Genomic DNA, 14,324 nt, shown 5'->3' on the forward strand with positions numbered 1-14,324 from the left:
GGAAATAGGGGTGCGGAGGGGAAGGGGCTGGCAGGCTCTATTCAGAAAGCCTTTTTTTGTTTGCTTGTTTTATTACCCAATAAATCAGGGCAGTTCCAGGTAGATGAGCAGTTTAATTACACTCCAGAAGTCAGTGCCTTGACTCTTTCTGTGAAGACACATTCTTTTAATGGAAACACACTGGCTACACGGGATCCTTGGCTGGGAAGAGACTTCCTCCCTTTCACTCTGAATCAGACCCCAAGCAGATGGACTGTTTTATGTGGAATTCGTGACATGGTTTTCGAGGGAAAAATTCCTGCTTGGATTTCTACCAAGTACCCAGGGACAATGCTGTTCTTGGGACAGTGGTGTTGAGTCTTGCTAGGGGAATTTTTGTGGCCCAGGGGAAAGAGTCAAGTTATAATAATAATTAATAATTATGGTATTTGTTAAGTGCTTACTATGGGACAGGCACTGTACTTACTAATCGCTGGGGTAGATACAAGCAAATCGGGTTGGACACATTCTATGTCCCACATGGGGCTCACAGTCTCAATCCCCATTTTACAGATGAGGCAACAGGCACAGAGAAGTGAAATGACTTGCCCAAGGTCACACAGCCAACAAGTGGCGGAAAGGGATTCGAACCCAGGACCTTCTGACTCGCAGGACCATGCTCTAACCACTAGGCGATGCTGCTCCTAATGCTCACCATAATCCATCTGGGCTGGGTGGGATACATGAGGAGACAGAGAGACTGCAGATTAATAATCAATGTGGTATTTGTTAAGTGCTTATTATGGGCCAAGCACTGTACTAAGCACTGGGGGATATATGAGGTCATCAGGTGAGACACAATACTCGTCCTACACATTCCTCTAGACTGTAAATTCATTGCAGGCAGGGAATGTGTCTGTTTATTGTTCTCTTGTCCTTTCCCAGGTGCTAAGTACAGCGCTCTGCACATAGTAAGAGCTCACCAAATACAACTGGCTGACAATGACTGATTGACAGGGCTCTCAGCAGCATGAGAAGCAGCACGGCCTAGCGGATACAGCTTGGGCCTGGGAGCCAGAAGGACCTGGGTCCTAATCCCACTTTTCTGCTTTAGCAAGTCACTTAACTTCTCTGGGCCTCAGTCTTATTCCCCATTATAAAAAATTAAAAAATGATGGCATTTGTTAAGCACTTGCTATGTGCAAAGCACTGTTCTAAGCGCTGGGGAGGATACAAGGTGATCAAGTTGTCCCACATGGGGCTCACAGTCTTAATCCCCATTTTACAGATGAGGGAACTGAGGCACAGGGAAGTGAAGTGACTTGCCCAAAGTCACGCAGCTGACAAGTGGCGGAGAGCCCCATGTGGGACAGGGACTATGTCCAACCTAATTAGCTTGTAACAACCACAGCACTTAGTACAGTGCCTGACACATAGTGAGCACTTAAATATCATTAAAAAAAAGTAGGAGGGAGACCAGGTATTGAATTCCCATTTTACAGAAGAGGAAACTGAGGCACAGAGAAGTGAAATAATTTGCCCAAGATCTCACAGCGGGCAAGTGGCGGACCTGGGATTAGAACCCCGGTCCCCTGACCCTCAGGCCAGGGCTCTTTCCACTAGGCCACACTGCTGCTTGTACCCAAACAGCTGCTGTAATGGAGAGCCGAAATTACGTAACCGTCTTGTCTTATGGAGAAGCAGCGTGGTTCAGCATCAAGAGCAAGGGCTTTGGTGTCAGAGGTCATGGGTTCAAATCCCAGCTCCACCAACTGTCAGCTGTGTGACTTTGGGCAAGTCATTTAACTTCTCCGTGCCTCAGTTGGCTCATCTGTAAAATGGGGATTAAAACTGTGAGTGCCCCCTTGGGACAACCTGACCACCTTGCAACCTCCCCAGCATTTAGAACAGTGATTTGCACATAGTAAGCGCTTAACAAATACCATCATTATTACTATTATTATTATTATGCCATCAAGTCGTCTCCGACCCATAGCGTCGCCATGGACACATCTCTCCCAGAAGGCCCCAACTCCATCTGTAATCGCCCTGGTAGTTTATCCATAGAGTTTTCTTACTAAAAATCCCGAAGGGGTTTACCATTGCCACCCTCTGTGCCGTAAACTCGAGTCTCCACCCTTGATTCTCTCCCATGCCACCGCTGCCCAGCACAGGTGGGTTTTGACTTGTAGCAGATTGCCTGCCTCTTGCTAGCCACTAGCCAAGCTAGGAATGGAATGGACAGGCCTCTGCTTGACTCTCCCTCCCATAGTGGAGACTTGTAGTGTACTGGAAACCGTTCAGGTGCAACCCTGAGAGGGGTATTAAGCTCTTACTATGTGTCAATCGCTTTTCTAAGCATTGGGGTAGGTACAGATTAACTAGGTCAGCACAGTCCCTGTCTTGCTTGGAAGTTCACTGTCAAGTGGGAAGGAGAACAGGTATTGAATCCCCATTTTAAAGTTGAGGAAACTGAGGCACAGAGAAGTGAAGCCATTCTCCCAAGGTCATACAGCAAGTAATTGGCCGAGGCGGGATTAGAACTCAGGTCCTCTGACTCTCAGGCCCGGGCTCTTTCCACTAGGCCATGCTGCTTCTCTAACTGGGAGCCACAACCAACCCAACAAAAGACTACCTTCTGGGTGTCCATTCTTGAAGGAGATATGATTAGCTCTAGTTCATTCATTCATTCATTCAATCGTGCGTATTGAGCATTTACTGTGGGGAAAGCACTGTATTAAGCATTTGGAAGAGTGCAATAAAACAATAAACAGACACATTCCCTGCCCAAAGTGAGTTTACAGTCTAGAGGACGAGATTACAGTCTAGAGGGGATTATTATAGCACTTATGAAATGCTGATTTAGTGCCAAGCGCTATGCTAAACCATGAAGTAGATTCAAAATAATGAGATTGAATACAGTCCCTTTCCCACAAGGGCCTCACAGTGAAAGAAGAGTCAAGCAATCAATGGTATGTAGTGAGCTCTCTCATTGACCTTTTCGATCACACATGCACTGGAAGGTGAACGTCATCATCAGTAGGACAAATATATCAAGAGTGGAAGGAGCTTAGTGGCTAGAGCCCAGGCCTGAGACTCAGGACTTGGGTTAATAATAGTAATAATGATGATGGTATTTGTTAAGCGCTTACTATGTGCCAAGCACTGTTCTAAGTGCTGGGGTAGACACAAGGTAATCAGGTTGTCTCACGGGGGGCTCACAGTCTTAATCCCCGTTTCACAGAGGAGGTAACTGAGGCACAGAAAAATTAAGTGGCGGAGCTGCCATCAGAAACCATAACCTCTGACTCCCATGCCCTGGCTCTTTACACTAAGCCACGCTGGTTCTCTAGGGATCTAGCTCCTACTCTGCCACTTGTCTGCTGTGTGACCATAATCAAGTCACTTCACTCCTCTAGACCTCACTTACCTCATCCATAAACAGGGGATTAAAAGTTTAAGCCCCATGAGGGACAGGGACTGTGTCCAACCTGATCAACTTGTTCCCACCCCAGTGCTTAGAACAGTGCTTGGCACATAGTAAGCATTTAACAAGCACCATAATAATGATTATTATTATTATTATTATTATCATCACAAACTTATCTGCGCCTCAGTTACCTCATCTGTAAAATGGGGTTTACAACTGTTAACCCCATGTGGGACATGAACTGTGTCCAACCTGATTACTTTGTATTACCATCCACCTCAATGCTTAGAAGAGTGCATGGTACACAGTAAATGCTTAACAAATACCATTTTTTTAAAAAAAAAGAGCTTGGAGCTGGGAATCAGGACACCTGGGACCTTGCTCCAGTGCCACCATTTGTCTACTGGGTGCCTATGGCAAGTCACTCAAATTCTCTGTGCCTCAATTTCCTCATCTAAAAATGAGGATAAAATATCTATTCCCCCTCCCTTTTGTCTTCCAGTCTTTCAACTCTGTTCTATTGTACTCTCCCAAGTGCTTAGTACAGGGCTCTGCACACTGGAATCACTCAATAAATTATCCTTGATTGACTGACTGATTTTTCCCTGTGAACCCCCTGAGGGAAAGGGACTGTATTCAATCTGATTATTTTGAATCTACTACATGGCTGAGCATAGCACTTGGCACTGTCAGCATTTCACAAATACTATAATAGTAATAATAATAAGCCCTCCTAAATCATATCTTCTCCAAGAGGCTTGGAAATTCCCTTTCTCCCTCCTGCTTAGATCGTGAGTCCTGCGTGAGGCAGGGACTGTGCCTAATCCGATTGTGTTCCCCATCCCAGTGCTTAGCACAATGCTTGGTGTGCAATAATAATGATAATAATAATGATGGCATTTGTTTAAGCACTGGCTATGTGTCAGATACTGTACTAAGCGCTGGAGTGGATACACAGTCCCTTGTCCCACATGGGACTCACAGTATCCATCCCCACTCTACGGATGAGGTAACTGAGGCCCAGAGAAGTTAAGTGACTTACCCAAGGTCACACAACAGACAAACAGTGGGTGGGCTGGGGGGGGGTGGGGATTAGAACCCATAACCTTCTGACTCCCAGGACTGTGCTGTATCCACTATTCCATGCTGCTTCAAAGTGATCCACAAATATTACAAGTATCAGTGAAGGTGATACTTCAGTATCTCCCCCTCTAGAGTACTCCCCCTCTAGACAGTACACTCTCCCCCTTCTAGACTGTGAGCCCGCTGTTGGGTAGGGACCGTCTCTATATGTTGCTAACTTGTACTTCCCAAGTGCTTAGTACAGTGCTCTGCACACAGTAAGCGCTCAATAAATACGATTGATGATGATGATTTGAGTATTAATCCCTCTTAGTTGTAATAGATTCAGCTGCTCCTCCCTTGGCCACCCATCGGCTAGTTACCCCACTGTAGTTACACTGCTCAATCAAAGCTGCAGTAAAAACCTAATCCTCCCATGAGGGGAAAAAAAAATCTTATCAATGAAATTCTCTCTGTGTAATGAGGATGAATCATGGCTACTCCCCAGATTATCTTGAAGAGGGTGCTTTAGTCCCCATTAAAGACTAATTTGGCCTTTATTAACATTTTGCACAGGTTAAAATATTACACTTTTGTCCTGATGGAGGCAAAAGCGGCCCCCTCCCCCTGTCCCCCCCCCCCACACACACACACTTCGTGTTACATAAAGGTTAGAGATCGCCTCTGACTTGAAAAGATACCTTCCATGAGCAAGCTGAGACTGGCAGCTGAAGAGGTATTGGCCTTTTGATAAGAAAAATAGCTCTTCAGGTATGTTCCCCCCCTCTAGCATAGTTGTTTCTTCTCGCCAAGGAATTACAGAACAGGAAAATGAGCCTCAATAAAGCACCTCAAAATTCTTCAAGTCGGGTTTTCCTAAGTCTTGGGTAGAATTCTCTCTCTCTCACACACACACACAAACGTGCACAACACACAGTCACGTACACACACACAAATATACACTTGACATCACAACTTGCCATGTAAAACTCTACCTGGGGTCATCTCCCAGTTCTCTGAACCACCCCTCCTCCCCCTGAGGCGGAATCCTGTCTCTCCCCCCATCCCATTCGCCACCCCCCAGCCCCCCCCCCCTCCAGCCATGATCATCTGACACTGAAATGGGGGAGGGAGCGGATGGTGAGATGTCTGTTGACTGGCTCTGTGTGTGTTTAATTGTTCAGATAATTGGCAGGAGGGATTCTCCATCTTCCGCTCCCTTCCACTGACCTGCGGGCATTCCGGCCCTGTAGCGCCGGCTTTCGAAACCTGGGGACCACCCTCCGTTCCCCACCCCGGCCCACCCCGTTTCCAGACTGGGCTTGGCAAGCCAGTGGTGGGAGCCCTCTGAGAGACAGAGAAGTCCACGGGCAGGAAGACACCCATCACTTCCCCCTTTCATCACCTAGGGGGCATTGATTCATTCATTTATTCATTCAATCATATTTATTGAGTGCTTACTGTGTGCACAGCACTGTACTAAGCGCTTGGCAAGTAAAAAGTCGGCAACATATAGAGATGGTCACTACCTAACAACGGGCTCACAGTCTAGAAGGGGGAGACAGACAACAAAACAAAACATGTAGACGGGTGTCAAAATCGACAGAACAAATAGAATTAAAGCTATATGCACTTCATTAACAAAATAAATAGAACAGTAAATATGTACAAGTAAAATAAATAGAGAATAAATCTGTACAAATATATATACAAGTGCTGCGGGGAGGGGAAGGAGGTAGGGCGGGGGGATGGGGAGGAGGGGAGGAAAAAGGGGGCTCAGTCTGGGAAGGCCTCCTGGAGGAGGTGAGCTCTCAGTAGGGCTTTGAAGGGAGGAAGAGAGCTAGCTTGGGCGGATGTGCGGAGGGAGGGCATTCCAGGCCAGGGGGAGGATGTGGCCCGGGGGTGGATGGCGGGACAGGCGAGAATGAGGTACAGTGAGGAGGTTAGCGACAGCAGAGTAGCAGAGCGTACAAGCTGGACTGGAGAAGGAGAGAAGGGAGATGAGGTAGGAGGGAACGAGGTGATGGCAGACACTGGGTGCTTGGCACCTCACGTTTCACTGCATATCCCTGTGAAATAGCCTACACACTTTCGCTCACCCTCCTCCCTCTTGCTACCTACCTCTTGCTCGGGCCCTCTCCCCAGCCTGGGAGTCCCTCCCCTCTCACATCCAGCTGACCACCGCTCTCCCCACCTTCAAAGCCCGCCTGAAACCATATCTCCTCCAGGAAGTCTTTCCTCATTGGTCTTACATCTTTCCATTTTATTTTCTCCCTCTCACCAGTTTTACATCACCTAAGCGTTTGGGGATTCACTGGCTTCCATCCCTCCCAGTAGCACTTGGATTCATTTCTAGACTGTAAGCTCAATGTGGACAGGGAACATGTCTACCAACCCTGTTACAACGTACTCTCCCAAGTACCTAGTACAGGGATCTGCGCTCATGAAACACGATTGACTCTTTTCACTCTGTTGCCATATAGTCTAATGTCTGCCTCTCCTGCTAGACTCTAAGATCACTGAAGGCAGGGATTTATTCATTTCACTTATCCAGTTGTATTTATTGAGGGCTTGCTGTGTGCAAAGCACTGTACTAAGCACTTGGGAGAGTACAATATAACAACAGTCATGTCTACTAAGCCTTTTAGCTTCTCACAAGCACTTAGTACAGTGCTGTAAGCTCTCTGAGGGACAATAATAACAATGATGGCATTTGTTAAGCGCTTACTATGTGGCAAGCACTGTTCTATGCGCTGGGGTAGATACAAGGTTATCAGGTTGTCCCATGTGGGGCTCACAGTCTTAATCCCCATTTTACAGATGAGCTAACTGAGGCACAGAGATTTTAAGTGAGTTGCCTAAAGTCACACAGCTGACAAGTGGCAGAGCTGGGATTAGAACCCAGGACCTCTGACTCCCAAGCCCGGGCTCTTTCCACTAAACCAGGCTGCTTCTCTTAGTAGACACACAAGAGAGTGTCTACTAACTAGAGTGGACTCTTCTCTAGCACTTAGTACAGTGCCTTCCACACAGTAGACACTCGATAAATACTACTGACTGATAAATACTACTGATTACTATTTACTAAATACTACAGTCCAATTGCTCTAGACTGTAAGCTTACTGTGGTGTCTGTTATAAGTGCTATATTGTCCTCTTCAAAGCACTTAGTACAGTGCTCTACACACAGTAAGCACTCGATAAATACAATTGACCCACTGGCTGGTTAACAGAAGCACTGCCACTGCTATACATCAGTGAGGTCTGTCCTCAAGGAGCTGACAATCTAATGAGAGAGATGGTCCGGCAGAAATCTATTCAAAAATATTGGGAGCAATAGGAAGAATGAGGAAGGAACAAGAAAATAAGGCAGATAGTTCATATTTAATAATTATGATATTTGTTAAACGCTTACTATGGGCCAGGCACTGTACTAAAAGCTGAGGTGGATACAAGTAAATCAGGTTGAACACAGTCTTTGTCCCACTTGGGGCTCACGGTCTCAATCCTCATTTTTCAGATGAGGTAACTGAGGCCCAGAGAAGTGAAGTGACTTAAACAGGTTCACACAGCAGACAAGTTGCAGAGCCGCGAACAGGCCTGTGCTCTATCCACTACATCATGCTGACATGGCTGAGTAAATCACATACTACAGTATTTCCGGTTATCGTAGTACAAGTAGCAAGCAGCAGCAGTCATAGTAACGCTCGGGAAAGTTCAACGGATGGGCAGGACAGATTCCCTGCCCCCAAGTACAAATAAATTTGTGAATAAATAAATACTTAAGGGCTGAGAGTGGATGTAGAAAACATCAGCTTCCTGCTGCCATTGTCAGAGACAGATCACTGGGTAGGATGGAGCAGTGGCAGCAGCGTAGCCTCGTGGAAAGAGCCTGGGACTGGGAGGCAAAGGACCAGGATTCTCATCCTGGCTCTGCTTCTTCTCGGCTGTGTGACCTCGGGCAAGCCACTGCACTTCTCTGGGCCTCCGTTTCCTCATCTGTAAAATGGGAATTCAATAGCTGGTCTCCTTCCTACTTAGCCTGTGAGCCCCGTATGACAGAGGGACTGTGAACTGTTCATTAAATACCGCTGATTGCTTGACTGATTCTGAGTCTGAGTCTGCCAGAAAGAGAAGCTAACAGAAGCACCCCCACTAACCATTGGGTAGGGACTGTCTCTATATGTTGCCAACTTGTACTTCCCAAGAGCTTAGTACAGTGCTCTGCACACAGTAAGAGTTCAATAAATACGATTGATTGATTGATTGATTAACCAGGCAATCTCTCAAAAGCTTCCTGAGAAGCAGCATAGCCTAGTGGATGGCACACAGGCCCTGAAGTCAAAGGACCTACCTGGTTCTCATCCCTGCTCCATCACTTGTCTGCTGTGGGACCTTGGACAAGTTGCTTCACTTCTCTGGGCCTCTGTTTCCTCATCTGGAAAATGAGGATTAAGACCATAAACCCAAGTAGGACAGGGACTGTGCCCAACCTGAGTATCTTTTACCAACCCCAGTGCTTAGTACAGTGCCTGACACATGGTGAGGGCTTAACAAATACCACAATTTTTATTCTTGCCTCTTCATCTCTAAGCATTTGTGGGACAGCTCCCTCTGGCCGTTCCCACCGCTACATCCCATATCTACTGGTCAGCCTCAGACCTGTTCAATTTTCCTTCATATTATCATTAGCCCAGGCAGAAGAGGCCTAGGCAGGGAGATGTCGGTGATGGTATCAAGATAATCAGATCGGATACAGTCCCTATCATTTGGCACTCAGAGTCTGGGAGGCAGAAAGAAGAGGTAATCTTATCCCCATTTTGCAGTGGTTGCTGAGGCCCAGAGAGATGCAGTGACCTGACTAAGGTCACAAAGCAGGCCAGTGGTGGGTCTCCTGCCTTCCAGCCTCTGGCTCTTTCCACTAGCTCATGCTGCACAAGGATCAAGCCTCCAGGGCAGGGAGAAATGAGGTCAGTGACTCCTGAACTTGTCCATCCTTCATGATTGGGCATCCCCCCAATCTCTCTCCTGGGGTTATCCAAGTTCCTGGGCTACCCAGGAGCTACCTGGGCAACCTTTCATCCAGCACCCTGGTCTGGCCAGTCATCTCTGAGCCTCTCCAGGGTACCCCGGTGCCCAAATCTTTGTTGGGTAGGGACCGTCTCTATATGTTGCCGATTTGTACTTCCCAAGCGTTTAGTACAGTGCTCTGCACACAGTAAGCACTCAATAAAAACGGTTGAATGAAATCAAGTTTATTGTCGGCTGGGAATGTGTCCATTTACTGTTCTATTGTGCTTTCCCAAGTGCTTAGTACAGTGTTTTGCACATAGTAAGCACTCAACACAATCGAATGAATGAACCAGAAATTTCAGCATGATGTTTGCGGGAGAAAAGTGCATTGTAAATTTTGAAAAAAGAGCCTCTGGCAGCCATCCGACCAGGTGCTCAGAAGCTATAAAGTTTTAGTACGGGGAAGGCTCTGGCCAGTTAGCACCGTCTCAGCAGATTAGGACTCTGGAACTGGAAGCGGGGGCCCAGGATACCACCAGACTACCTCAGTGAAACCAGGACAGAGCCCATAGCCTATCCGCAGAGCAACAGCAGCAGTCATTCATTCATTCTTTCATTCAATCGTATTTATTGAGCACTTACTGTGTGCAGAGCACTGTACCAAGTGCTTGGGAAGTACAAATTGGCAACATATAGGGGCGGTCCCTACCCAACAACGGGCTCACAGTCTAGAAGGGGGAGACAGACAACAAAGCAAAACATGGACAGGTGTCCAGTCGTCAAAACAAATAGAATTAAAGCTAGATGCACAGCATTAACAAAATAAATAGAATAGTAAATATGTACAAGTAAAATAAATAGAGTAATAAATCTCTACAAGCATATATACAGGTGCTGTGGGGAGGGGAAGCAGGTAGGGTGGGGGGATGGGGAGGAGGAGAGAAAAAGGGGGCTCAATCTGGGAAGACCTCCTGGAGGAGGTGAGCTCTCGGTAGGGCTTTGAAGGGAGGAAGAGAGCTAGCTTGGTGGATGTGCGGAGGGAGGGCATTCCAGGCCAGGGGAGGACATGGGCCGGGGGTTGACGGCGGGACAGGCAAAAATGAGGTACAGTGAGGAGGTTAGCGGCAGAGGAGCACAGGGCGCGGGCTGGGCTGGAGAAGGAGAGAAGGGAGACGAGGTAGGAGGGGGCGAGGTGATGGACAGCCTTGAAGCCAAGAGTGAGGAGTTTTTGCTTGTCAGAGCAGTCACAGTCACAGGGGCTGAGCACTGTACTGAGCGCTGGGAAGCGGTACCCGAAGGAGGGGCAGACACGGTCCTTAGCCTTTGGGGGGCTCCCAACCAATGAATGGGGGGCTCCCAGACCCACCATGGGTGTCTCCTCTAGAGGCCCGAAGGAGGCTCTTTCATTCCGCACCCATCCATCTAGATCCATATAGCCTCCTGACTGATCCCGGGGGTTCTTGAGGTCAGGTGGCACAGGGCCCGAGCTCCCTTCAGGCAGGTGCCCACCTTCTGCCTACTTAGTAATAATAATGGTGTTTGTTAAGTGCTTACTGTGTGCCAGGCACTGTACTAAGTGCTGGGGTGAATACACGAAAACAGATCGAACACTGTCCCTGTCCCTCTTGGGACTCGGAGTCCTAAATACGATTGAATGAATACAAGCAAATCGGGCCAGGCAGAGTCCCTGTCCCACAAGTGGCTCACTGCTTCAATCTCCATTTTACAGATGAAGGAACTGAGGCACAGAGAAATGAAGTAACTCATTCAAGGTCACACAGCAAACAAGTGGCTCAGCTGGGATTAGAGCCCATGACCTTCTGACTCCTTGGCCCTCGCTCAATCCTTGATGCCATGCTGCTTCTTAAACTTGAAAAATAAGCAATGTTTCACAAATTTGTGTGTCATCCTTGTGCGGGGGTCACGCTAATCTTATCTGAATCATTCCAATTTTAGTATACGTGCTGCCGAAGTGCTTCTAGTGGCCACTGGGTACTTCCAGTTGGGGACTGAGGCCATTCATTCAATTGTATTTATTGAACACTTACTGTGTGCAAAGTACTTGGAAGTGTACACTACAACAACTTGTACTTTGTACTTCCCAAGCGCTAACTTGTACTTCCCAAGCGCTTAGTACAGTGCTCTGCACACAGTAAGCACTCAATAAATATGATTGAATGAATGAATGAACAACAGACACAGTCCCTGTCCATAGCGTGCTCAAAAGAGGGAAGGGATGACAGAGGATGGTGCAGGAAGAAGGGAAAGACAAGAGAAAGGGTAATTCAGGACAGGCATGGTTCTACCTGGCACTATTGCTAGATAGCAGTAATAATAATATTTGCTAAGTGCTTGGTTCATGGGGTAGATACAATCAAACTAGACTCCACTTCATTCCACAAAGGGCTCACAGACTAGGGGAAGAAGTCTTCTAGACTATGAGCCTGCTGTTGGGTAGGGACCATCTCTATATGTTGCCAACTTGTACCTCCCAAGCGCTTAGTACAGTGCTCTGCACACAGTAAGCACTCAAGAAATATGAATGAATGAATGAATGAATGAATGAATGAATGAAAAGAAGTGTAGCCTAGTGGATAGAGCACGGCCCTGGGAGTCAGAAGGACCTGGATTCTAATCCCGGCTCTGCCACTTGTCTGCTGTGTGCCCTCGGACGAGTCATTTTGCTGTGTCGCAGTTACCTCACCTGCAATATGGGAATTCAATACCTGTTCTTCCCCTCCTCTGACTTAGACTCCAAATCCCAAGGGGGACAGAGACAGTGTTCGATCTGTTTTCTTGTATCTACCCAAGTATTAGGCACCTAATGCTTAATAATACCAGATTCATGATTATTATTAAACAAACAAGGCCAGTCGCTCCTTCAGGTGGGAGGGAAAGGAACTGGGGTTGGGGGCGGGGGAATGAGAGGGGAGGGAAGAGCAAAAGGAAGGGAACAAAGAGGAGAAAGAAGATGGTTTTCAAGGAGAGAGAGAGAAAGCGTGGTTTCTAATTTCTCCTTTTTCCATCTACCCATAACCTCTCCATTATATATAATAATAATGATGATGGCATTTGTTAAGCACTTACTATGTGTTAAGCACTTTTCTAAGCACTGGGGTAGAGCCAAGCTAATCAGGTTGGACACAGTCCTTGTCCTACATGGGGCTCACACTCTTAGTCCCCATTTTACAGATGAAGTCACTGAGGCACAGAGATTTGAACTGACTTGCCCAAGGTCACACAGCAGACAAGAGGTGGAGTCAGGATTAGAACCCAGGTTTTTCCGATTTCCAGGCCCATGCTCTATCCCAGCACTTGGAACAGTGCCCGGCACGTAGTAAGCACCTAATACCATAAATATATATTTTTTTAAATTACGGGTTTAAACCTATAACTCCAGGTCAGGCAAAGCCCCCAGACCTCCAGGGAGACCCCAGCTCCCGCCGAGTCCGGGGGTCTTCATCCCGCAAATGAGGGTGAGTGACAGCTCCAGCTCCTGTTCCTTTCCCTTCTCCCAGGCAGTTAAAGGTCTTTCACACTCATAAAAGATAATCACCCTTCATGGGTCAAGTGGCCTCTATTTCTATTCCGTCGGCAGAGGATTCATAGACTCCGCAATTAAAACCACCCCCGCCTGAGTGTCTCGGGCCGCACAGGGTGCCTGGTCAGCGGAAGATGACTCAAACGACGTTAATGGCTTGGAATCGACTGACCAGGGCCAGAGAGCTGGATCGGAGGAACCCCGGCCAGAGTCCGAACTTCATTCGCCTGCGGGAGCCTGGAGCGTCCTTCGCTCTATTCTACCCTGATCCTGTTTCCGGAGTCCATCCCCCTCGATAGGCTTAAATCGGATCGAGGTGATAAGAGACTGTGTCCCCTACATGGGACAAGGACTGGGTCCAACTCGATTTGCTCGTATCCACTCCAGGGTTTACTGCAGTGCCTAGCATATAGTAAGTGCTTAACAAATACCATCATTATGAAGAAGCAGCATGGCCTAGTGGAAATATCACGGGCCTTGGGAGACAGAGGACCTGGGGTCTAATCCCGGCTCTGCCACTTACAGGCAAAAACTCCTCATCCTTGGCTTCAAGGCTGTCCATCACCTTGTGCCCTCCTACCTCACCTTCCTTCTCTCCTTCTACAGCCCAGCCCGCACCCTCCGCTCCTCTGCCGCTAATCTCCTCACCGTGCCTCGTTCTTGCCTGTCCCGCCATCGACCCCCGGCCCATGTCATCCCCCTGGCCTGGAATGCCTCCCTCCACACATCCACCAAGCTAGCTGTCTTCCTCCCTTCAAGGTCCTACTGAGAGCTCACCTCCTCCAGAAGGCCTTCCCAGACTGAGCCCCCTTTTTCCTCCCCTCCTCCCCATCCCTCCGCCCTCCCTTCTTCCCCTCCCCACAGCACCTGTATATACGTTTGTACGTATTTATTACTCTATTAATTTTATTTGTACATATTTATTCTATTTATTTTATTTTGTTAATATATTTTGTTTTGTTCTCTGTCTCCCCCTTCTAGACTGTGAGCCCACTGTTGGGTATGGACCTTCTCTATATGTTGCCAACTTGTACTTCCCAAGCGCTTAGTACAGTGCTCTGCACACAGTAAGCGCTCAATAAATATGATTGAATGAATGAATGCTGTGGAAAGTCATATTAATAGAGTGTGAGCCTCATGTGGGACAGGAGCTGTGCCCAACCTGATTAACATCTGTCTGCCCCAGCACTTAGAACAGTGTTTGACACACAGAAAGTGCTTAATAAGCCCCATAATTATTATGACAGAATATCTCTGGGTCTCAGTTTCTTCAGCTGTTAAAATGGGGAATCAATACCT

At 47.5% G+C, this 14,324-nt stretch overlaps 1 non-coding gene across 1 annotated transcript; it reads right to left on the minus strand.

The window, feature by feature from the left end:
• Positions 1-11,357: 11,357 nt before the first annotated feature.
• Positions 11,358-11,460, minus strand: LOC119943159. The gene has a single exon (XR_005455633.1). It is a non-coding gene; the product is annotated as a U6 spliceosomal RNA (small nuclear RNA).
• Positions 11,461-14,324: the final 2,864 nt, after the last annotated feature.

This window comes from Tachyglossus aculeatus, chromosome 21, assembly GCF_015852505.1.
Source record: "Tachyglossus aculeatus isolate mTacAcu1 chromosome 21, mTacAcu1.pri, whole genome shotgun sequence".
NCBI classification, from domain to species: domain Eukaryota; kingdom Metazoa; phylum Chordata; class Mammalia; order Monotremata; family Tachyglossidae; genus Tachyglossus; species Tachyglossus aculeatus.